Here is a 24426-nt window from a genome sequence, read left to right as displayed (position 1 = left end):
GTCCCTCTCTGCTCTGCTCATGCTGTCTCTCTCTTAAATAAATAAATAACATCTTTAAAATAATTGTGGTAAGCATCCATGACATAAAACTGTTTTAACTATTTCTAACCACACAGTTGAGTGACATTCGGTACATTTGTGTTGTTGTGTGACCGTCTCCACCTTCCATACCCATAATTCTTTTCATCTTGCAAAACTGTGCTGTGTCCCCATTAAATAATAACTCCCCATTCCTCCCCTCCCCCTGCCCCCGGCCTCTACCATTCTACTTTCTCTATGAATGTGACCATTCTAGGAGCTGCACATAAGCGGAATCACATAGTACTTGTCCTCTTGTGATTGGCTTATTTCATTTAGCATCACGTCTTCGAGTTTTGTCCACATTGCAGCAGGTGCCAGCATAACATTCCATTGTACCATACACTATATTTAAAAAAAGTTTTTTTTTTAATTTTTTAAAGATTTTATTTATTCATTTGCCAGAGACAGAGTTCACAAGTAGGCAGAGAGGCAGGCAGAGAGAGAGGAGGAAGCAGGCTCCCGCTGAGCAGAGAGCCTGATGCGGGGCTCGATCCCAGGACCGACATCATGACCTGAGCTGAAGGCAGATGCTTAACCCACTGAGCCACCCAGGCGCCCCATAGTTAGGACCATATACCACATTTTGTTTATCCATTCGTCTGTCAATGGACACTTGGATTGCTTCCATTTTTTGGCTATCATGAATAATGCTGTTATGAATATGGGGATACAAATGGCTCTTTTAGACCCTTCTTTCAAGTTTTTTGGGTAGATACCCAGAAGTAGAATTACTGGATGTGATCATTTGCTTTTTCAATTTTTTGAGGATCCACTTACTGTTGTTTCCAGCGTTCCATCATTTTACATTCCCACCAACAGTGCACAGGGATCCAAATTCTCCACATCCTTGTCAACTCTTCCTCCCTTCCTTTTCTTTCTTTTTTTGATAGTAACCATTCTAAGGGGTGCAAGGTGGTAAATGAGTAAACTGAATGGTGGTAAACTGAATAAAGGCACAAAAGGACTTTTGCCCTCTGAGCCTCAGTTGCCCCATCTGTAAAATGGGAATAAAAATGACGCTTCTACTATTAGTACAAGAAAATGCGATTTACTGAATGAATGAGTGAGTGGTGCGTGGGGTGTCACTGAAGACTGGGTGGTCAGGCAAGGCCTCTCTGAGGTGACACTGGAGTGGACACGTGCCAGCGATGGACACAGCCTGGGAAAGGAGTGTTCACGCACGCTGAGGGCACAGATTCTAAGCAAGAATTCGCTTGGCAGGTGAGAAAGGCAAGGCCAATGAGGCAGGAGCCCAGGGAGGGAAGAGGGCAGTTGCAGGAAGAGCCGTGGTGAACTTGTGTGTTTCAGGTGCCGTTCTGAGCTCTTCCTGGACAAACTGAGGCCCAGAAAAGTTAAGCGACGTACCGAAGGGAGCACAGAGAGTAAGTGACAGCTGCTGGGGCGGGAACCGGGCATTCTGACTTGAGTTTTCAACACCCCTCTGTGCTGCTGTTGCTGCTGCTTTATAAACTGTTCTTTTGGGGGTTATAACTTATATACAATTCCTCCACTGGGGTCAGTTGGATGATTTTTAGAGTAAATCCATATAATTGTGTGCCCGTTACCACAGTACCGTTTCAGAACATTTCCATCTCCCCCAAAGTTCCCTTGTGCCTCTCTGCAGTCATCCCCCACACCCGCCCCCAGCATCAGGCAGCTAAGCCACTGCTGATTCTGGACTTTCGCCTTTTCTAGAAATTTCACAGAAGTGGGATCAGAAGAGATATACTTGTTTCTGGCCTCTTCCTTCCGCATAAGGCTGCAGAAGCCCATCCATGGACCAGAAGTTCATTGTTTCTCATTGCTGAATTGTACTGAGTGTGGGGATGCACCGCATCCAAGTTGGGGCTATTCCAGATAAAGAGGCTCTAACCATTTCATATGAGTCCTTGTGTGCATATATGTTTTCATTCCCCTTGGGCACATCCCAGGGAGTAGGACCGTGAAATCATGTGGCAAGAGTATATTTTCCTTTTTAAAGACACAGTCAAAGTGTCTTCTGAGTGGCTGTACCATTTCACGAACCTACTAACAGTGTATGAGACTTCTGTTTTTTTCAGCACTTGGTATTTTTGGTCTTTTTGATCATAGCCATTCCAGTAGGTATGCAGTGGTATTTCTGTGTGGTTTTAGGTAGTGTTTGTCCAACGATTAACCATGTCGGGCATCTTTTCATGTGCTTATTAGCCATTCATGTATCTTTTTAGATGAAGATCTATTCAAATCTTTTGCCCATAAAAAAAAAAAAAAAGGTATGTCCTCTTAAAATTTTGTTGTAAGAATTTCTTATATACGCTGGACACAAGTCCTTTACCAGATACACAGTGTGTAAATATTACCTCCAAGTCTATAGCTTGTTCTTTCATTTTCTTTATGGTGTCTTTTGAAGAGCAGAAGCTCTTTTTTTTTAAAAAAATCAATATCCTCCTTGTGGATTCTGCTTTTACTGATTAATCCAAGGTGAGATTCTTTCCTATGTTTTCTTCTAGAAATTTTACAGTTCTAGCTCTATGATCTAATGTAAGTTAATTCTGTGTGTGTGGTGTGAGGTGGGGGTCTAAATGAATCTTTTGCATATGGATATCTGGTTGTTCCAGCACTACTGTAAAAAAGTTTATCCTTTTCCTCACTGAATTACTTGACACCTTTGCCAAAAATTAATTGACAGTTAATGTGAGGGTTTATTTCTGGACTCTATTCCACCCATGTATCTAGCCCATACCAATTCCATCCCGACCTGGTTACTGCAGCTTTATAGTAAGTTCTGAAATCAGATAGCATAAGTTTTCCATTTGTTCTTCTTTTTTTTTTCTTTTTTTTTTTTTCAAAGATTTTATTTATTTATTTGACAGACAGATCACAAGTAGGCAGAGAGGCAGGCAGAGAGAGGGGGGGAGGCAGGCTCCCCGCTGAGCAGAGAGCCCAATGCGGTGCTCGATCCCAGGACCCCAGGATCACGACCTGAGCTGAAGGCAGAGGCTTAACCCACTGAGCCACCCAGGCGCCCCTTGTTCTTCTTTTTCAAGATTGTTTTGGCTTCTATGTGTAAATTTAGCATTTACATATCAACTTTAGAATGAGCTTGTTGATTTTTGTTGGCCAGAAGGAAGTGACACATTTCTCAACCCAGAATCCTACATCCAGAGAAAATATCCTTCAGGGGAAAAGGGAAAATCAAGACATTCTTAAATGAAGGAAAACTAAGAAAATCTGTCACAGCAGACATACTCTGAGAAGGTGAGTACAGGAAGTTCTTGGAACAGGCAGGAAAATTTTTTTTAAAGAACTTATTTACTTATTTGACAGACAAAGATCACAAGTAGGCAGAGAGGCAGGCAGAAAGAGAGGGGGAAGCAGGCTCCCTGCTGAGCAGAGAGTCCTATGTGGGGCTCCATCCCAGGACCCTGGGGACTCAATCTCAGGACCCTGAGATCACGACCTGAGCCAAGGCAGAGGCTTTAACCCACTGAGCCACCCAGGAGCCCCCAGGCAGAAAACTTTTAAAAGGACTCTTGGAACATCAGGAGGGAGAAAGAAAAAAGAAAAAAGTAAAAATAAGGGTAAATTAAGTCTCCTTTCTGTATGGCTATGCCAAACAACTCAATATGCAGTTAGGTCTATAAAAGTTTGCTATCAAATTTTAGGAGTTTTCAAATGTGTTTTGTAATTACCTAAAATATTGAAATGGCTCCAAAGTGAAATCTGCAAAATAAACTCTTCCCATACCCAGGGGTGAGAAGGATTCTGTGTTGGACCCCGGGACGCGTTCCGTAATGCCTGCCAGGGAGTGGAGGGGCCAGGGAAGCTTTCCCGGGAGAAGTGACACCTACACTAATCTCTGAAGGATGAGTTAGAGTCAGCCAGGTGAAGAGAGGACGGACCAGGAACATGGCCACACCTCAGCGTGTCCATGACACCTGGTCCAAGGACCAGAACCCACAGAATTTGTCCACAATAGTGTGGCACGCTGAGATCCCTTTCTGTCTTCAGTGGCCTGTTCAGACTCATTCACAGAAGGTCTAGGCCAGCCTATTCCATTCTAAATCATTTTTGGGGTCATGGTTACCATGGTGACCCCACCTGCTAAAGCTTAGAAACACACTGCTCTAGGAAGAGCCTTGGCCGCAGCGTTTCCTGTTCTGATTTCTCTTTTCTTTTGCGTCCATCTTCTGAATGACAACATTGAGCAGGTTTGAAAACAAACAGGCCACAGTCTGGCCCCTTCATATTCTTTCCCCCAAACAGCCTCTTGTTTGTTTGCAACCACAAACAAACTGTGGTGTGCGGAGGGCATTCCCAGAGCCCCTGCAGCGGGAGACAGCCATCCCCTGGCTGAAGACCCAGGAGGGCGGGGGCATGTGGCCCCAGAAATCTCGTGCCACAATATGTGGGTTTTCCAAAGGGACGATCTTAAGCTGGAATGTTAAACACCAACTTCTTGCCTCCATCTGGCTGGTGGAGTGCCCACGGGAGAACTGGGGAAGGCAAGGGTGAGATATGGAAAACATCCTTTCCTAAAGTGATGGTGCAGTCCTGCTAGGGCCACCCCCAATATCCACTCACCCCTTCTGTCTCATGTCTCCGCTTTTAAGCTGGGCACATGCTTGATATATACTACTTTTCCCAGTGTGGTGGGTGTGGCCATGTGATGAGTTCTAGTCAAGGGGAAGGTAATAAGTTAATGTGTACAATTTCCTGAGTATGCCCTTACAGGGCAGGGGTAGGGCCTGCAAAATAGGGTCATCTGGGATCACACGGCTGAGCATAAAGATGTAAGGAGCCTGGACCCCTGACGCATTTGCAGACCAGAACCACCATCTAAGCGATATGATTTTCAAGTGGATATCCATCCATTTATTCAACAATACAGTTCCTACTGAAATGGATCACGGTGTCAGGCACGGTTGTGGATGTGGCGTAAGGGGCTGAAGCTTACATTCACGGAGGAGACAGGACACAATCAAGTGGATAAGTGCACAAAGACTTAAGATGATTCCAGATCCAAACGCAGTGATGCATTACAAAGCCTTACTGAGCTGTGGACTATGGGCTGGGACCTACTTGCTAGGTGTCCTGGATGAGCAAAGAAACCGGGAGAGGGCATGTAGGATGTCCCTTGTCTGCCGAATCTGTGTCTTTTTAAAAATTTCATTGTTTCTCTCTATATTTTTTTATGATTGTCCCATACTTTTTGGTATTTTTCTTCTACTTACTCTTTCCCCCCTGAAATTCTACCCAATTATAGATAATCGTGTATCTGTTTTGGTATCTAAGTATATTTGTGCTTCACGCAAAAGTGTTTTTGCCCCCACTCTGAGAACCATTTTCTGCTCCCTTTGGGGGTGATATTGCCCCCAATCAGAATGCAAGTTCTAGAGATTCATTTTTATTGTATTTTACACTAAATGAAGGAAAAACCCCTGACCCTTCACCACAGTGAACATGTGAAGTCCTGGGTGATCCAGACCCTGGAGGTAGGCTCAGGGCCAAGGAAAGACACCCCCTGTATTGCATGTTGTTATGCACAGGACTTGTTCAATGCAGCTGTCCATCCTCCAAGGTAGATAGTGTTACGTAGTTTACAAAAACTCAGTGTTGGAACGTTCCCTGGCTTGTCCAACAGCGTCTGAGCTGCTGGACATCTACTCTTAAACGTCTACCAGGTCAGCCATAAAAATCTCCAAAACTCTCACAAAGTGGAAAAAGCAAGTGCTGGAGAGGATGTGGAGAAACCGGAAAGCTTGCACACTGCGGGTAGGAGTGTAAGGTGTGTAGCTGCTGTGGAAGGAGGCTTGCTGATGCCTCCCAAAGGTGCACACATAATTACCAAGTGACCCAGCAATCCCCCTCCCGGGTGCACACCCCAAAGAGTTGAAAACAGATGTTCAGACAAAAAGCTGTACACAAATGTTCCTGCAGCACTATTCACAATAGCCAAAAGGCAGACCACGCCCAGTGTCCATCGGCTGGTGGATGGATAAATGGACTGTGGCACAGGCAGACAATGGAACATTATTCAGCTGTAAAAAGGAATGGAGTCCTGACGCCCACTACAGCGTGGATGAAGTCGGAAACATTGTTGAGTGGAAAAAGTTAGATGTCAAAGACCACATATGGTCTGATTTGCATTCATATGAGAGGCCCGGACAGCGATCCATGGAGATCAAAGTAGACTCGTGGCTGCTGGGAGCTGGGGGCAGAGCTGAAGTGGGAGTGAGAGTTTCGTGGGTGGTGGGCTTTCCTTTTGGGGTGATAAGAATATCTTGGAGCTGGACAGAGGTGGTGTTTGCACAATGAAGGCATTAGACGCCACCAGCTGTGCACTCTGAACTGGTTACTGTTATGTGACTTTGACCTCCTCTGAAAGTAAAACAAAGCTGCTGCTTCCACTGCCCCCCAGCAGTGTCCCACAGCTGGCCTCCCAGGCAACAGCAAAGGAGGGGTACGGAGCCGCCCCAAGAGTTCAGGACCCTTCCCTCTGCCATTCTCCTGGGTGCTCCTCGGGCTTTGAGATAAGAGATGATATCGGCATCTCTGGGATTCCTTGTGCTCACCCACAAGGGAACCACGCCTGTCCCCACCTCTTCGGCATCAACCTCATGTTCCCTTCCTATTTTCTCCTTCCCCTTTGTTGGAAGGGTTACGGCTTCATCTGACCAGGCTGTGAGATTCCCTGCAGAAGGCTCTTCGGAATTGGGGTCGGGGGGGGGGGCAAGTTGGGTCCGCCTCTCCCCGGCAACAGTGGGCCACTTTCCGAGATCACGGAACAGCTCTCATGTGCAGGGGCCCCCGTACAGTACAGGTGGCATTTGGGATCTTTCAACCGCTGTCAGTGTGCAAAGACCCCCCCGCCTTTATTACTACTGTCAGGAGGGCCAGTCCGCCGGGGGACGCGCTCCATGTAAACTGGGAAGCGAACGTGTTGACTACACTGGTACTGGCCCACAATGCTGAGCCCTCCCTGCTGAGTGACCCCCGCACCCCGTCAGCCCCACCACGGAGGTAACTACGCAAAAGCGGTGGCACCTGCCCCGATTCAGGAGAATTCCCCGTGAAGCCAGCGCCTGATGTGCTACTAGGGTTTTACAAGGCAGACGAGGCAACCGGGAACCATGCCCATATGGGGATGTTTAATGGAGAGATCCTAGGGAACGTGCTGAGAGGTGCGCACTTTCTGGACACTTGTCTCCAACTTCCCTGCGGAGAAAGTGCTCCCACAGTGCTCCGAGGGGCACGATCTGGTTTCACTGTTCCTTCCTCCACCTGCTACTCCTTGCCACACAATCACAAGTCACAATCACAAGCCACTGTGGGATGAGGGGAGGAGGGCAAGCGTGTCAGGGTAACTGGGGCTTCTCCTCCTGGTCCCATCAGGGTCCTGGGTCTTGAGCCGGGATGCACAGGGGAGCAGAAGAATGAGCAGAAATGAGTTATCCCAGCTTTTGTGTTCTGAAGTTTAAGCCCTGGAGTCTGGGAGGATTTGAGGTGCATGCTAATGCTTCTCAAACTGTCAGGGAAGGACAAAGACATGGTTGCCTAACTAGCACACAACGTGTGCCACACATAATTCACTGCATGATACCACACCCCCAAACGGCTCTGCCTCCTGTGCTGAGATGCGCCAGGGATTGCATGCCGGGTGGCCGCCGCAGAATTTAGTCTTTAACTGCTGGGAAAGTTTCTCTCTCTTACTCTCAGTACTGTACTTATGTTATCATGGGCCAGTGAGTTTGTACACTGGCCCCATTTGGTGGGCCAACTGAGAATTAGATTGATGTAGGCAAAATGGCTTAAGAAATCCAAAGGAAGGATTCTCTTGGGGGGATGGGAGAGCCCATTGGCTAGAGAAATGGGGTAGGGCAAGAGGGAGGGCAAGGTGGTGGGCAGGGGAAGAAAACGAGAATGAGCAAGGAGTCCCGAGGCAGAGGGATTCTCTGTACCCACACACAGGTACGAGAAAGTAGCAAGCCTCCCCTTCACGGGAAAGGGCTGTGTGCACTGAGTTGGAGATAGGCAGCCCTCAGAACATTCCAGGCCCAACAGGAGAGGGAGGTGAGGGAAGGAGCTGGTGCAGCCACAACGGTAAATGGCAACTGACACACAGCATCAGTGTTGGGAAACAATAAGGGGTGGTGGGGATTGTGGCAAACTGGAATGTGTAGTTTTTTTGTTTTTAAAGATTTTATTTTTGACTAATCTCCACACCTGTCGTGGGGCTCAAACTTTACAACCCCAAGATCAAGAGTCATATGCTGCACTGCCAGAGCCAGCCAGGCGCCCCTGGGATGCACAGTTTTATTTAAGGGGGCAGCAGCTTGTGGCAGATGCTGCTTGGTTCCCCACAGGAATTCTCAGTTCCTTTCTCCTTGGCAGTTACCTCCCTTGCTTTCCCAGTTTCCCTTGCAGTTCTGGGATGGCTGTGTAATCTAGTTCCAGACAAGGGGTTTCTGGGAAAGACTTTTCTTTTGTTCCCCTGCCAGCCCCTCCCCTGGATTATGTAAAGATGGAATGCCTGGAGTTACAGCAGCCATCTTGGGACATGAGGCTACAAATATAAAAGCAAAAGGCCCACATGTTGAGGATGAAGGATTGGAAGGATAAAAAGAACCTGAGGCTTCTCCTCCCAGGCTTCTCCTCCTGAAGGTAAAAATGAGCTACCAAACTGATCTTAGGGTCAGACTTCTTGCTAAATGCACAATAAATGTTATTATGGGTTAAGCCAAGATTAGTTGGGCTTTTTGTTACTAGCAGTTCAAAGCATTCCTAACTGATACAGTGCTGCTCAGCTCCAACTGACCTCTGTCCCCAGAATTGTGATTTAATGTAGCCAGGCTTCTGATTTTTCCAAAGGAGTGAAAAATCTGGTCTTATATATGAAATTTCCCAAAGTTTATATATAGGCAACAAATATAAATTAGTTGGGGCCAAAAAAAAAAAAACACCCAAAACAAACAAAAACATATTTGCAGGGGATGTGGCCTGTGGGTTTCCAGTTTGTGACCTCTGCTCTAGGAGGAGAGAACAACGAAACATTGCTGTGCCCACAGTGTGGCAAAGACACAGCGACGGAGAGCCCCAGACAGAAGGAGCCTCATGGACTGAGAGAGTGGACAGGTCGGCAGCAGCCTGGGTCTCAGTGAGGGAGGATGGGGAGTCCGGGACACTGTAACACACTGGCTTGGGGTAAGATGCCAGACCCGTGGCCAAAATTCCGGAGAATCTGGGGAAAGCCTTGAAAGACTACAATGAAACTTGCCACCGGCCCAGGGGAACGGTAGCTCCAACTGGAAATCATGTTGAAAGGCTGAAAATAAAGTCAGATCCACTTTTTACCTCCCTGAACTTACAGATCAAGATTGATACCTGCTAGACAAGACACAGAGGGATCCTCTATGTCCCTGGAACTGGGCCTCCACCAGCATCAGGGAGCCCGTGTGGACAGTCGTGGACACCAGCCCACCCTCTTTCTCCATCCCGCAAAATGCAGGCGGACAAACTGTCAAGTGAATTCAAGTTCGTGACACGTTTTCCTCACCAGTACACCCAAGACCTCTCTTTTTAAAAAAATGTGTTTCCTTCCATTCCTTATCACTTCATAGGCAGTAATTCTAGCAGGGCTGAGGCATGTCCCACCGTTTCTGTTTCCTGCAAAAGTGTGCCCAGTGCTTTGTGGGCAGCTACATAACTTCTGTGAATTCTGTGTTACATTTCCTATGATTTCTCGTTTTTTTTCACTCATCAGGAAGTTCTTAAGACCCGTCTACGTTGCTGTGAGTTCGTCCTGTTTGTTTCGTTTCATTATATTCCATATGGTTTCCCCATTTTTTTGCCCGGCACTAAGTCCTTGGGCTCTGTACCCACTGCCGGAGGCACCGTTCCCCTGTTGTCCTGGCAACTGCCCTGCCTGCCCTTTGTGTGCATTCTTGGTATCTGCCCGGGGCACCTCCATGTCCACCCAGGACATCACGAACACCCTTGGGCCATCCCCTGTGGACTTGTGTGTGAGTCTCCTTGGGATGTGTCCCCAGAAGTGGGACGGCTGGGTCCCATTTTCCTAAGACCCGGTCTCCCTAAGGGCCGGGCGAGAGCTCCTGGCTGCAGGTGCACGCCTCCCTCCCCCCACTGCCCTGGCAGTGCCCCCCACCCCTGTATCCCCAGTAATAGCTAAGTGGTGCTATTCTAATAGGACTAACAGGATATCTGCCTTATTGTCTTTAATTCACATTTCTCTGATTACCAGTGACTGTGCATATCCTTCTTGGACTTGTTGCCTTCTGGATTCCCTCTGCTTTCCAAGGAGATGGTGACAGTCACCATAAAAACCTCTCCTCCTTCTCTTGGGCCAAGCTCAGCTTTAAGTGAACCCAAGCCCTTGGAAACCTTAGTTACTGGCATTAGCACTTAGATGAATAATAATAAAATAATAAGAATGGCCTCCATTTACGGAGCCCTTCCTTCACCAGGGCTAGTCATCGTACAAGCAGTGTCTTGCTTCATCTAGACCACAAGCCTAGGAAGTCTGTCCTAGTGGGAAGTGGCAGAGCAGGGTTCAAGCCCGGGTCAGTCTGACCCTGAAGCCGTGGCGCCCAGCCAGCATGCGGCCCTGCCTTCCCAGCAGCTCTGGGAAACAGCACAGGTCACTGCCTGCCTCGGTTCTCCAGCCAACCAGATGTCCCTGTCACCACAGGCTTGACGTGTCACTCCTGGCAGCACAAAGAAAGCCTCGTGGGTGATCCCAGTGAAAAGCGGCCCCTCATCGATGCTACTTGCTTTGGAATCCACCTTATGATTTCTTTGCCCACAGCCAAGGGACCTACTGCCCCGGGTCCACATCATACTCAAAAACAAGTACTTGTTCATCTTAATGAAGTCTTACTGATGCCCGTGTTCAAAACTGCTGAAAACACACCAGGGCAGCCAGTGAAAAGACCTGGGTGTCTAGCTAGGGGTGATATAAACAGTTATCGCCACGTAATGTGTAAAATGGAAAAGCCACAAGTAGGCAGACAGAAGTGAACCCCACCCAGTCAGGCACCCTATCTGTAGCCCATTTGCCCACAAAGGGACAAATCCCAGATCTCCCCAGGTTCAGGGCTCTGTTTCTTTTCTTTGCCCAGAATACCTCGTGGTGAAGGCCAAGCCCTGCCTTGACCTGACTAGCTCTGGCCTTGCCCTTGACCTCCTATGTTCATCCAGGCAGTCACTCTTTTGTTCAATAAATATTTGCTGACTGCCTAGTGTGTGCTATGATTTCTGTTTTGGGAAAGAGCTAGGTCCTGTCTTTTCGGATGTTAGGGCCTGGAAGGGGTGGGAGACGACAGAGAATCCACGCATAATTGATTATTTGCCCTGGTGACTATGGACAGTGGTTGAAAGTGCTAAGCCTCAGTTTCCCCATATGTAAAATGGAACTAAATGGTTTATTTATTTGGTTTATTATGAGGATTCTGTAAGATACGGCATATAAAAGGGAGAGCCCACACAGAGTAAATGTTCCATAAATGGTAGCTGGGATTATTATTCTTTGTGTGTTAATAATCACCATCAAGATGTCAACAATGTTAGCTAGTATTCCATTGATCTACCATTTAAAAAAAAATTGTGGGATTAAAGACACTGGAGGAAGTTTGAAAAAACAGAACAACAATTTGGGTAGGGCCAAACAGAAGATTCCAGATGAAAACAAAGGATTTGGGGAAATCGAGGTTGTGCTTTGAGCTCTAAGACCAACAGGGATGCATGATCCACACACCGGGGAGGGAGGCATCCATGACTATTTGCTGGCACTGAGTCATCTAGTCTATTTTGCCATCTTAAAAAAAAAAAAAATCCAAATATGCACCCGGAGCCTGTCTTCCTGCATCTTGGCTGCACGTGGAGTCCAGCCCACATCTGCGTTTAATCAAATCAGTTGCTAAATGTCACAATGGCCTCATTCACAGGTAGCGTAAAGCATATTTAACTGGCAATAAAACAATCCGCATTCCTGAGAATGCCGTTTAAGATAGGCTGCCTGTCACTGCATCTCTGCCGCACGAGCAGGAGTGATGTCGGGGCAGAGATGGGGACAGGGGCCAAGAAGGGCAACAGTGCTGCTAAGCAGAGGCGACCACGTGCAGATTCACATGTGCTGGGCTGCAAAGAGAGCCAACACGTGGCGCCAGCTGGGAAAAGTCAAGTGGCAATCGTGAGCACACTCCAGACTAAATGTTGCTGTTTGTGCACGACAGTTATGCAGAGGATTGATAGAGCTGGAGGGCTTCCTAGAGGAGGTGGCAATCGAGCAGAAGCTAAATGGACAGAAGGAGCTAGCCACACAGAAGATCTGGGGAAAGAGCATTTCGGGTTGGGGGCAAGAGTAAAATAAAAAGGACCCGAGGTATGAGGAGTGCAAAGAAGGCCAGTGTGCGTGAAATGGAGATGGGGGTGCGGTATGTGTCACGAGGTCAGAGAGGTCTTCGGGGGCTGGATCAAACAGGGCTTGGTTGCGGGGAGGTCACTGTGAGGCACTGGCATTATTTCTGATACGGCGGGAAGCCTCACATGGAGCGTTTTCAGCAGAGGAGTGACATGATCTGATCCAATACAGGGAAGGATGGACTGTGTGACTTCACTCAGTGGGGCGGAAACAGATCAGAGGGTCACAGTGGATCCCAAGACCAAGTGCATGGTTCTTACTGCCAAGGATCGCCTCTGGAGGGACTATCAGGAGTGGTAACCCATAAATATCAGGGCTTCTGAGACAAGTTACACATGATGGAGAGAGATTTTCACTGATCTAGTGCCCAGGGAAGGCCCTGGGGTAGATGTACCTTATACTGCTCTGGTGGAAATTTGGCAGGGTTGGAGTATGTGACACAGCCTGGACCAATCAGCGCATCACATTCCCCTGACAACAAAGATTGCTTCAGGGGCGTGCATCTCAGCTAAGCAGACCCAAATGAGGGGACATCGCCAGGTGTCGTATGGTCAAGAGGCTAGAGGGCTGTGGCCACTTGGCCATGGGGAGAGCACCAGGCATTCACATGACTGCCCTCCTCCCCAAAGAGATAACATACCCAGTTTTCACTGCCCAGATGTGCAAAAAAGATGTCTGCTGGGAGAAGAGACGGGACTGAGTCCTCACCCTTGGAGCCCCTCCCCCTCTCACCCACCTAAATACTGTCGCTGATTTCTGTGCACAGGGTCCCTGAAAGCCCTGGAAGACTGCCCCCCTTTCTCCACCTCCACGGCTCTACCATTTCTTTCCCTGGGACCACCTCACTTCCTCGCTGATTCTCCTGCATCTGCCCCGACCCTGGCTCCATCCGCTGTCCTCACAGCCTCCCAGAGCTCTTTTCCCCATCAGTCACAACGTCCTTGGCTTCCCTTCACAGGGTCCACAGGCCTGCTGTGACTTGCCTCTTCTCTGACCTCACTGAGCCCGATCTTTCGGGCCTATTATGGGTTGATCTGTGTCTGCCTCAAAAAATAGATTCAAGTCCTCACCCCAGTACCTTTGTGACCTATTTGGAAACAGGGTCTTTGCAGATGGCATCAAGTTACGATGAGGTCCTACTGGATCGGGGTGGGACCTCATGCAGGAACTGGAGTCCTCATACAAAGACGAAAGTCTGGACGGAGATGCAGAGGGAAGAGTGCCATTAAGCTGGAGGCAGCGATGGGCCTCCAAGCCCAGGACTGCCAGCAACCAGCGGGAGCTGGGAAAGAGGCAATGAACAGATTCTCCCCCAGGGCCTCCAGAAGGAACCAAGCCTGGAGTCTGGACTTCAGATTTCCGGAACTGTAAGAGAATACGTTCCTGTCATTTTCGGCCACCCAGTGTGCGGGGTTTCTGTGACAGCAGCCCTAGCAAGTCACACTGCCACCCCCCCTTGCCTCCTTCCAGCCACCTGGCCACCAGGAGATTTTAGGACGTGTGTGTTTACTTGTCCCCCTGCCTGCAATACCTGCTCATAGGCCAGCATGTCCCCAAGGTTAATGTTCCTACAACTCCCTGGGGATCCCGTCAGAAAGCAGATTCTGCCCGTTCTGGGTGAGACCAGAATTACTAACCCTCTCCCAGGTGATGCGGATGCGGTCAGACTGGGGACCAGAGCTGGAATCCCTGACCCCTCCCACAGCTGGTGGCCCCAGGTCAGCCAGGTCTCTGCTCAGCTATGACCGTCCCCGGCCACTCCAGGGCAGGCCCGCTCCTCAGCCTCCCCTGATTCCGGCCCCACCTTACAAGTCACTCTGGTGCAGCTGTTTCCTTTTGCTGGAATTCACACCCCTGGAACCACCTTATTTAGAAACACATTTACTGTTCGTCTTATTCTCACTAGGACATAAGCTCATGTGAGCTGGGACTTTGTCTCTATTTACTGCTTAGTGCCTGGTTTCTGGAAAAGTCAGCAGCACGTGGCAGCTCTCTGAAGGTAATTTTGGAGAAAAACAAACAAAAAGAATGTCTGTCTTGTTCTTGGCACTATTTCCAGCTTCTAGAACAGGGGCTGGCATCTAACAGACATTGAATAACCATATATTGAATGAATTAATTAAAAGAGAAAATGAACCAACCTGGATAGTTGTTTTCTGATTATGGAGAACGTACTGTGTCAGGAACTCTGCTAAGCCCTTCCCCTGGTTATCCTAGTTTATCCCCCACCCAACAAGGAGAACAGAGTCAAGGAGGCTCTCTATGATCTCTTATCAATCATTCTGCCGATGTTTACTGAGCACCTACTACGTGCCACCCTGTCCCAAGCACTAAGGAGAGAGTCATGGGCAAGACGAGGTAAACACTGGCCCCATGGAGCTAACGTCCTAGCGGGGAGGGGCTGAAAGGGAATAAACATGTGAATTTGGTGGGACCTAGGGAACTCAGGTACTGGTGGGTGGCCCCAGAAGGCTCTGTATTTGAGCAAAGATTTGTAAGACGTGAAAGATCGAAGCTTACAGAGGTTACGCAATTTGCAGCTTACAACTCTGAGACTGCAAGTGGCACAGCTGGGATTTGAACCTGGGGCTGTCTGACTCGGGGGTCCACCGTTTTTCACCTCAGTGTTCTCCCGCCTCCTTTCTGCTGGTGAATTCCCACCCCACCGGATGGTTTATTAATAGTTTCAGAGGGTGTTTGATTTAGCCTAGCGGAAAATGCCTCTCCTCCTCCATTCACTCCCAGTGCACCCCGAATGCTGGTGCGGCTGCGTGGGGGTCTGATTCCCCAGCGGCAGATGGCTCGCTGGACTGTTTTGGTTGTGGTTTGTGAGGCCAGCCTCCCACACACACTGTAGCCACACCGCAATGCGGAGCCCTGCGGGATGCACTTGCCCAGCTCCCCGGCAGCCAGGGTTCAGCAAGGAGAGGTTGGCTGCAGGCTAGGGCCTTGCCCTGGGGCTAGCATAGGGCAACATCTGGTTTGTGACAGGGTAGCCCTAAAAAGCCACGGTACAGCTTCTAGTCTAAAGTTTCCTGGTAGTAAAGACAACCTTCTCCAAATTGATACTTTTTCAAATAGAGAGGTCAAGTGCTTGCCGGAATGACCTCCCACGGCAATCCTCCAGTGCCTCATAAGATAAAAATCCTCCATCTGCCCGACGGATGGGCCAAGAGCCTCGTAAAATGCTACGTTCTTCTCAGGTACCTTTGCAGGGGCAGTGGGCTCCTTCACTCTGAATGTCAGCTCCGCCCCTCTACTCACCAAGCTGCCCGTTCCAAGTGTTTACCATTAGCAGGGAGGTCCTTTCTGCAGACCGGTAAATTCCAAGCGGCCCATCTGAAGTACCCCAGGAGGATGTGGGAATGACGCACGCAAAGGCCACAGTTTCCCTTAAGATATCTTCCACATTCAGATCAAAGCCGTCTTGTCCTTGGTCCTAACGGCCATAATTCACTTATTGCCCTAAAACCTCACATTGCTTTTAAAGATTTGATGGACCCAGCAGCTGTGGACCTCGGCTTTCATCTCTGCTGGATTTATTCCCCGTTCTCCGGTCAGCTCTTCCAATCTCTGTAGCTGAAAGTAATTCCAAAGGCCCAGAATTTGGGTGTCGCCCTTCCCCACTCCCACCATCACCAGTGGGTGCTTTTGAGCCCATCTTCCAACTCGGTGGGGTGCTCACATTGCCAGAGCACGTTGTATGGCTGAGGTCAGCCCATGGGATAGATGAGGCCCTGCAGGCGTGGCTTATGGGACATATGTTTTTATCTTTTCTCCTCTTGCTACAGAAGGAAAGCATTTAAACCAAGGGGTTATAAGGTGGGGACTCTGTTGATCAAGGTCAATGTGGTCAGTAATAAGGCAGACTAACACCACGTAGCCCCTAGTAAGATGCAAGGAGGATACGGCATTGCCTGTGTGGTCTCCCAGCCCCAAACACAAGCTCAGTCTAATCATGAGAAAACACCAGACAGACTTAGGTCGCCAGGGACATTTGACAAAATGTCCGACTAGTGTTCAACAAGGAGTCAAGGTCATGAAAGACAGAGGGGCTGTCACAGAAGAGGCACAACCACTAAACACAATGTGACATGCTGGGTTGGACCCTGGGAACAGAAAATGGATGTTTGTGGAAAGACTGGTGGTCTTGGATAAGTCTGACACTCAGAGCAGAGAGCTATCGTCCGTTTCCTGGTTTTGACCACTGGACAGAGATTTTGTAAGTTGTAGGGGAAGCTAAGAACCCTCTGTACTATCTTGGCAACTGTTCTGTAAGTCTAAACTTCTTACAAAATAGACAGTTTTATTTATTTTTGAAGATTTTATTTTTAAGTAATCTCTATGTCCAATGCGGGGTTCAAACTCACAACCTTGAGATCAATAGTCATATGCTCTCCCAACCGAGCCAGCCAGGTGCCCCTAAAGAGTTTTAAAAAAAGAATAACAGATTCTGATGGACAGAATTTGAGTCTGCTACTTACTGGCTATGTGACCTCATGCAAGTTACTTAACCTCTCTGTGCCTTACTCCCTCCATCTATAAAATGGGTATTAAAATAGCACATACTTCACAAAGTCACTGTGAGAATCACATGAGTTAATACGCATATGTTCAAAATGCATCTGGTTCTCAGCAACTTTGGGACAGATGCCATCCATCGATAGTGTCATTATTCTTGTTACTCTCACTTCCGTTATTTATCTTTTGCTGGGAAAGAATGGGGTGAAATGCATATAGTAACTCAGAACCCTCCAGCACCATCCCAACCTGGTGCATTCATAATATCCGCAGGGATATGCTACATAATGTTTTGTTTTATTTTTTAAAAATGATTTTATTTATTTATTTGAAAGAGAGCACAGCAGGGGAGCGGCAGAGGGAGAAATAGGCTCCCCACTGAGCAGGGAGTCCAATGCGGGACCTAGTTCCAGGACCCTGGGATCATGACCTGAGCTGAAGGCAGTTGCTTAACCTACTGAGCCACCTGGGTGTCCCTGCTGCATAATATATATATTTTTAAAGATTTTATTTATTTATTTGACACACAGAAATCACAAGTAGGCAGAGATGCAGGCAGAGAGAGAGGGGGGGAAGCAGGCTCCCCGCTGAGCAGAGAGCCCGCTGTGAGGCTCGATCCCAGGACCCTGGGACCATGACCTGAGTCGAAGGCAGGGTAGCTTAACCCTCTGAGCCACCCAGGCGCCCCTGCTGCATAATAGTTTAAAAAATTGGTAAAATTGGGGGCACCTGGGGCGCTCAATTGGTCAAAGCGTCTGACTCCTAGTTTCTGCTCAGGTCATGATCTCAGGGTTGTGGGATCGAGTCCTGTGCCAGGCTCTGTGCTCAGAGCCTGCTTGTCCCTCTGCTTCTGCTCCTCCCCCTGCTGGCACGCGTGCTCTCTCTCTCAGATAAATAAATAAAATCTTAAAAAGAAACTGATAAAATCTAATAATTTCACATAAGAATCCAGATCTGGGGCTTCTATTTGAAAAAAAATTGAGGAATGCTCTGGAAAACTGGGCTTACATTCTCACCTACAATCAGACACTCAAAGTGAGTAGCGGCTGCCCCTTTTGGGGGCATGTACTCTCCATGTGACCACACTCCCCACCCCTCCCTATTGTCTCCCCACACTGAGGCTAAATCCATCATCCTTTGTCTGATATCTTTCTTTCTATTTATTTTTAAAGATTTTATTTTTAAGTAATCTCTACGTCCAATGTGGGGTTCAAACTCACAAATCAAACAATTAAAAAGATTAAAAAAATAAAAAAAATGCTTCTATATCTCTGTGGTTAGCTGAATAACGGCCCCCCAATGTCTATATCTGAATCCCTAGAACCTGCATGTTACTTTACATGGCAAAAGGGACTTTTCCGAGATGACTAAGTTAAGGTTCTTGAGATGGGGAGATGATCCTGGATTACCCAAGTGAGCCTAACGTGAGCACAAAGGTCTTAACAAGAGGGAGACGGGTGGGTCAGCGTCAGAGAGGAGACATGGCCTGGAAGCAGAGGTTGCAGTGATGGGCTCTGGAGATCGAAGAAGGGGTCATGATCCAAAGGACGCAGGCAGCCTCAACAAGACGGCTTCTTCCCTAGAAGCTCCAGAAGGAACACAGCTCTGCCAACACCTTGAGTTTAGAATTCTGACCTCCAATACTAGAAGCTAATGAATTTTATTGTCAAAGCCACTAAGTCTGTGGCAATTTGCTATGGTACCAATTGCACAATGACATAGTACCCATGTCTCTAATGAAAGTAAGACAGAAAAATACAGCAAGGGTCACCTAATTTTTCTTTGGCTCAGCTCGTGTTCCTCACTGTGTGACCTGCCCTGTGTCTGTGGACACTGGTGTTTGCTGCCCCTTGCCCAGGAGCCACGTATCATTCACTCATTCTTCACTCATTCATGCACGCGTGCTTTATAGTTACTCACTGGGGAAACAAAGGGGATTAGGACATGGTCCCTGCCTTTAAGGATCTTACAGTCTGGGTGCCTGGGTGGCTCAGTGGGTTAAAGCCTCTGCCTTCGGCTCAGGTCATGGTCCCAGGGTCCTGGGATCGAGCCCCACATTGGGCTCTCTGCTTGGCGGGGAGCCTGCTTCCCTTCCTCTCTCTGCCTGCCTCTGCCTACTTGTGATCTGTCAAATAAATAAATAAAATCTTTAAAAAAAAAAAAAAGGATCTTACAGTCTAAGTGGATATTCAAGGGAATCAAATATGGCACTTAAACTTGAAAAGAGAAGAATCATGCCATTGGACAGACACTCAGAACGAATTTAAAGAAAATGAACAAGCTGCCCCAGTTTATTTTAGTTTTGTCTTCACAGTAACCTGGGGGACAGACACCATCTCCAATCCTGAACTCTTAAAGATAAGGGATCTGAAGCTCAGAGAAGTTAAGTAGCATGTTTAAGGTTGCACACCCCGTGACTGACAAGCCAGCTCCCACAGTAGCCTGTGCCGCGTCCTGGACGCAGCTCAGACCTGCTGGAACTTGCCCCGGGAGCATCCCAAGCTGCTGAATTCCTGTACTCACCTTAACAGTCAGCCCTTAAGTGGTGGCACATTTTAGAGTGACAAACCGAGCCCAGAGCTGGCCCCACGCCGGGCTGGTTGTGGTTATAGCCACTTAATGACGCGTTCCAGGCAGATGAAGGACTGGTCCAGAAAAGGCAGTTCAGCACTCACTCTGCACTTGGCTGGGAGGGCTTGGATCCAATCCACCCCTAACACAAGCCCTCCATCCAAGCCCACACACTGGACATTTGTACCCAGACAGGGATGGTAATTCCAGTGGGCAGCCCACAGCTGACTGATCTGCACGCTGCTTCCTACGAGAGCCACGGCGGCCGAGCCAGATGTCTACCCCCAGTGTTTGTGCTTGCCTTCATTTTCTTACAAGATTTTATTTATTTATTTGAGAGAGAGAGAGTGAGAGCACACACATGGCGGGGAGGGGGTGGAGACAGAGAAAGAGAGAGAAGCAGACTCCCTGCCACTGCGCACTGAGCCCGATGCGAGGCTCAATCCCAGGATACTGAGATCATAACCTGAGCCAAAAGCAGACACTTAACTGACTGCGCTGCCCAGGTGCTCCTGTTCTTCCTTCTCTCTCATTGTAAAAAAGTGCCCAAGTTCTAGCTGGGTCGATGGCCGTCCCGAATAAATACTGTATCTCCCAGCTTCCCTTGCAGCTAGTTTGGCCCTGTCTAAGACCTGGCCAAAGTCACATGAGAAGGTGTGTGGGGTGCCATGTCTGGGTTGCACCCTCAAAGGGAGGGTGGTCTTTGGCTTCCACCTCCTCCCCCTTCCCTCTGGCCAGCCATCCTAGGTGAGCCATCCTAGGTCACCTGGGTAAGGGTAGCAACCTTAGGTACCATGAACATCGAAAGGGAGGAGGGCTGCTGAGCTTCCCAACTCCTAACTTCCTAACTACAAGCTGCTCACATCCATACTGTCACACCAGAGAGAAATAAACTGCAGTCCCATTGAACCACTGTTAAAGCAGCTGAGCACATACCTGGACACTATTCCCAAATCCTCATACACCAGGGATGCCAAGTAAAACTGTCAAAGACAGGGCCCTGCCAATTCCACATGAAAAATTCTCTTGGTTTTACAGCGATTCCACTGCTTATGCAGGTGTCTGGGTAAAGAAGTTGAGGCAAAGGACAGGGCCATCCAAGCAAAATTTCCTTCCGAAGACAAATCCGCAGGAACACTGTCTTCCGGCCACTCTGCAGTCAGTGTTTAAGACCGAATGCGGTAGGTCCCCTTTAAACAGGGCTGCCAAGAATTCCTCTGATCCCTGTTTGCAGAAGTGGTGGGGCTTCTTTCCCTTCTCCTTGAACGTGGTGTGGCCTTGTGACCTACTGACCATATAACCACCTATGGCAGAAGAGATGTTCTGGAACTTCCAAGTCCAGGCCTTAAGAGCGCTGGTGGTTTCCACCTTCATTTTCTTGGCACCCAGCCGCTATGCTGTAAGGAAGCTGGCAAGACACTGGAGGAAGAGAGGCTGTGTGGAGGAGAAGGAAGGCACCCAAGCCTATAGCCCCAAGTGCCAGATGAGTGAGTACACCCTTCCTGGACGTCTCAGCTGAATGCAACTGTGCGAACATCACCAGGAAGGGCAGAAAAACCACCCTGCTGAGCCCAGCCAAGATGAGAAATTGTGAGAAAGAGTACACTGTGGTTACTGTAAGCCACTAAGTCTTGGGGTGGTTTGTTACACAGCAGTGGCCAATTCATAGGCAGAGGCTGTTATTTTTCTTTGTCTTTATCTAAGCCCAGTTAGAGTTCCTCAAAACTCCCTGTACTCTTCCTTCAAAGCCACGATCACAACTGCAATGCCTTAGTTAGTGTGATTATCTGTTTAGCACACTGAAGTGGTAGAAAGGGTGTACTTGGGAACTTCTCAGACCTGGCTCTTCCACTCCCTGGTCATGGGACTCTGGGCAGGTCACTTTGCCTCTCTGGGACTCGATCTGCTCGTTACAAACTGGGAGAAATATCAGTCCTTCCTTCCCAGGATTTTCACGAGATGAAATGGGAGAATGTTAGTTATGAGGCTGGTGTGGAGTCTGGTACCTAGCATGCCCTCAAGATGTATGTTGAGTGAGGGGATGAAAGAGCGGATATAACCAACTTCTACAAATATTCAATGGGTGAATGAACGAAGTGCTCAGCTGTGCCTTCCTGGCGAGACCTGGCCCAACCATCACAATGGAACAGTGAGACTGGTTCCCACAACCACACCTCGGGTCCTCCTGGCCACTCCACTTTGTTCTTCCTCTACAGACAACATTTCTCACCTTACCAGATAAGGCACTTGCTTATTCATTCTATTACTTATCTTGGTTTTGTCTATCTTTCCCATCACAAAAATATTTTTTTGGTCTCTTTTGTTCCCTGAGGCATCTTGAACCATGCCCAGGACATAGCAGATGTCAACAAACGTTTGTTGACTGACAGAGTGAATGTAAGTGCTCATGAAGGTCCACGGCTCACAGAAGTGTAGACACGACCATACAGAAAGCAGCCCTCTTTGAAGAAGACCCTTTACATTCTCAAGACACTTCAGTGTCATCTGTTGACAATGGTCCTGGTGCCTGTGTAAGCCCATGATGACTCTGCTATGGACGGTGCCCCCCTGGAGTTGCATAAAACCAAAAGCCAAGCTCTGGCGAGAAGAGCAATGCTTAGACACAGCACCCAGCTCTGTTGTTCCTCCAAAAAGCCCCATGAACACCTCTCTCTCCAAACACAGTGTGATCTCTGGAAAACTTCTCTGGAATCCCCAAAACCTCCTCACACTGAGTTATCCCTCTGGCTCACTGCAAAAATGAGACAATCACTCAAGGACTGCCCCACACAGATAGGGCAGGTGTCACCTTCCATTGACTCACTCATGCAGGGCAAAGATGACAATTATGATGACACCATAACATTAACTGAGAGCTTATTATGTGCCAGGGAAGTCTCTGTGAGCTTCTTATAAATATTAACTCTCAAAATTTGATGAAGTGGGTATTATCCTCAGCTCAGTAAACAGAGGAGATTGCTGTGGAACAGAGAGATGAAGAAACTTGTCCAAGGCCACCTGGTTAGAAAGAGATGGGAAAATGCTAAGTCGGGCCAGGTCATAAACGAAAGGAGAAATGCTGACTTGTGAGCAGAGCACTGTAGGAAGGGTGCTGGCTGGGCACATGAAAAAAAATGTGGTCCACACACATGGCCATGGCAGCTGGGGACAAGTCACACTGGCTCTCAGGCCACATCCTATCCTTGGCTATAGCTGGAAGGCACCTGACCCATTCATTCTTCCAGAGACTTGTATGTGACCTTCCCAGGCGGAACGTTCGCCTTCCCCTTTTCCAGAGTTCCCTTTCCATGGGTTCCCTGCCTGTGCCTCCCGTCGTACTGAAATATACATCTGCACCGTGGTGAACTTTCATTCCCCTGGAGTAAGGTTGCCAGTAAAAACAAAAGTGGCCTCGACATGTAGGAGTTCACAGAAAAGCCCTTTTATGGAAAAATACAATATTCGTGCTCTTGGGCACTGAGCTCCATGAGAGAGGGGAGGACGAACATTCTTTGATCACAGTCCTAGAGAGCTGGTAGGGGTCTGAGGGATAAGCCCGCTCCTCCTTCCCACCTTCTTTTCCTCTTCAAGCATTTCTAGTTGCCTGATGGTTGCCTACACAATATTCATTTCCTCCCCATTCTTGTTAAGAGAAACTGGAGTGCCTGGGAAGCTCAGTCCATTAAGTGGCTGACTCTTGATCTCACCTCAGGTCTTGATCTCAAAATTGTGAATTCAAACCCCACACTGGGCTCCACACTGGGTGTGGAACCTACTTAAAGAGAGAGAGAGAAAGAGAGAGGCGACTTGGAATAGCAATGCACCCAGGTAAAAACCATCACTTCTCTAGTCTTTCCTGCAGCACAGAGTAGCCATAAGACACAAATCAAACCCATAAAACAAAATCTGAAAACTTTAGCTTTCCGAATCATAGCATTATTCCTTCTGGATTCTCCCTTCTTCTGCCTGCCTGGAATATGGAGGTAAGGGCTGGAGGTAAAGCAGCCATCTTATGACTGTGAGGTGACAAGAATCAGGATGAAAGTTAGAGGGAAGTTGGAACACTGAGTTCTCTGCTGCTTGGCTGAATGTACTCTGATAATGTGGGCCATGGGTCCTGAGGGATAAGGGATGGTTCCTGCTAACCAGAACCTTAAATATAGGCCAACTTCTGTACTTTACAGAGCGGGGGAGATTGAGGATCAGTGACTGAAGGACCAGGGTCATGTACAAATTTGTGAGAGACGGGATTAGAATTTAGGTCTTAACGCCTGCTTCTAGTTTTGCTGCTTCTGCTGGCCCAGGGGTCCCAAAGTGTGACAGAAACCCCCAGCAGTAAGAAAAAGATAATTTAAGATGACTTTCTTTTTAATTCTTTTTTTAATTAAAAATTTGTTCCATTACTTTATTCATTTGTCAGAGAGAGACAGTGCAAGCAGGGGGAGTGGCAGGCAGAGGGAGAAGGAGGCTCCCCGCTGAGCAAGGAGCCCAATGTGGGACTGGATCCCCCCAGGACCCTGGGATCATCACCTGAGCAAAAGGCAGACACTCAGCTGACTGAGCCACCCAGGTGTCCCTTTAACTCTCTTTTTATGTATCTCGCAGTTAGCCAGATCAGAGGTGAAGAGCTGGGACTCTGGAGCTAGACTGTTTGGGTCCAAATCCTGGTTTCACGACTCATTAGGTGAATGACCTTGACCATGATATTGGCCCTCTTTGTGCCTGTTTCCTCCTCTGTAATATAGGCATAATATAATTTCTATATTATATAGTAATTGTGAACATTTAATGAGGTAGTACCTGAAACACAGTATTAAACAAATACTAATTATTAT

General features: G+C 48.1%; 1 protein-coding gene across 2 annotated transcripts in view; it reads right to left on the bottom strand.

The window, feature by feature from the left end:
• Positions 1–24426, bottom strand: part of EYA2 (EYA transcriptional coactivator and phosphatase 2) — a 270028-nt gene that overhangs the window by 108493 nt on the left and 137109 nt on the right. The gene's annotated exons all lie outside the window — the stretch shown is intronic.

This window comes from Lutra lutra, chromosome 9, assembly GCF_902655055.1.
Source record: "Lutra lutra chromosome 9, mLutLut1.2, whole genome shotgun sequence".
Lineage (NCBI taxonomy): Eukaryota > Metazoa > Chordata > Mammalia > Carnivora > Mustelidae > Lutra > Lutra lutra.
Note: the sequence above shows the minus strand (reverse complement) of the source record. Positions and strands in the feature narration are given on the sequence as shown.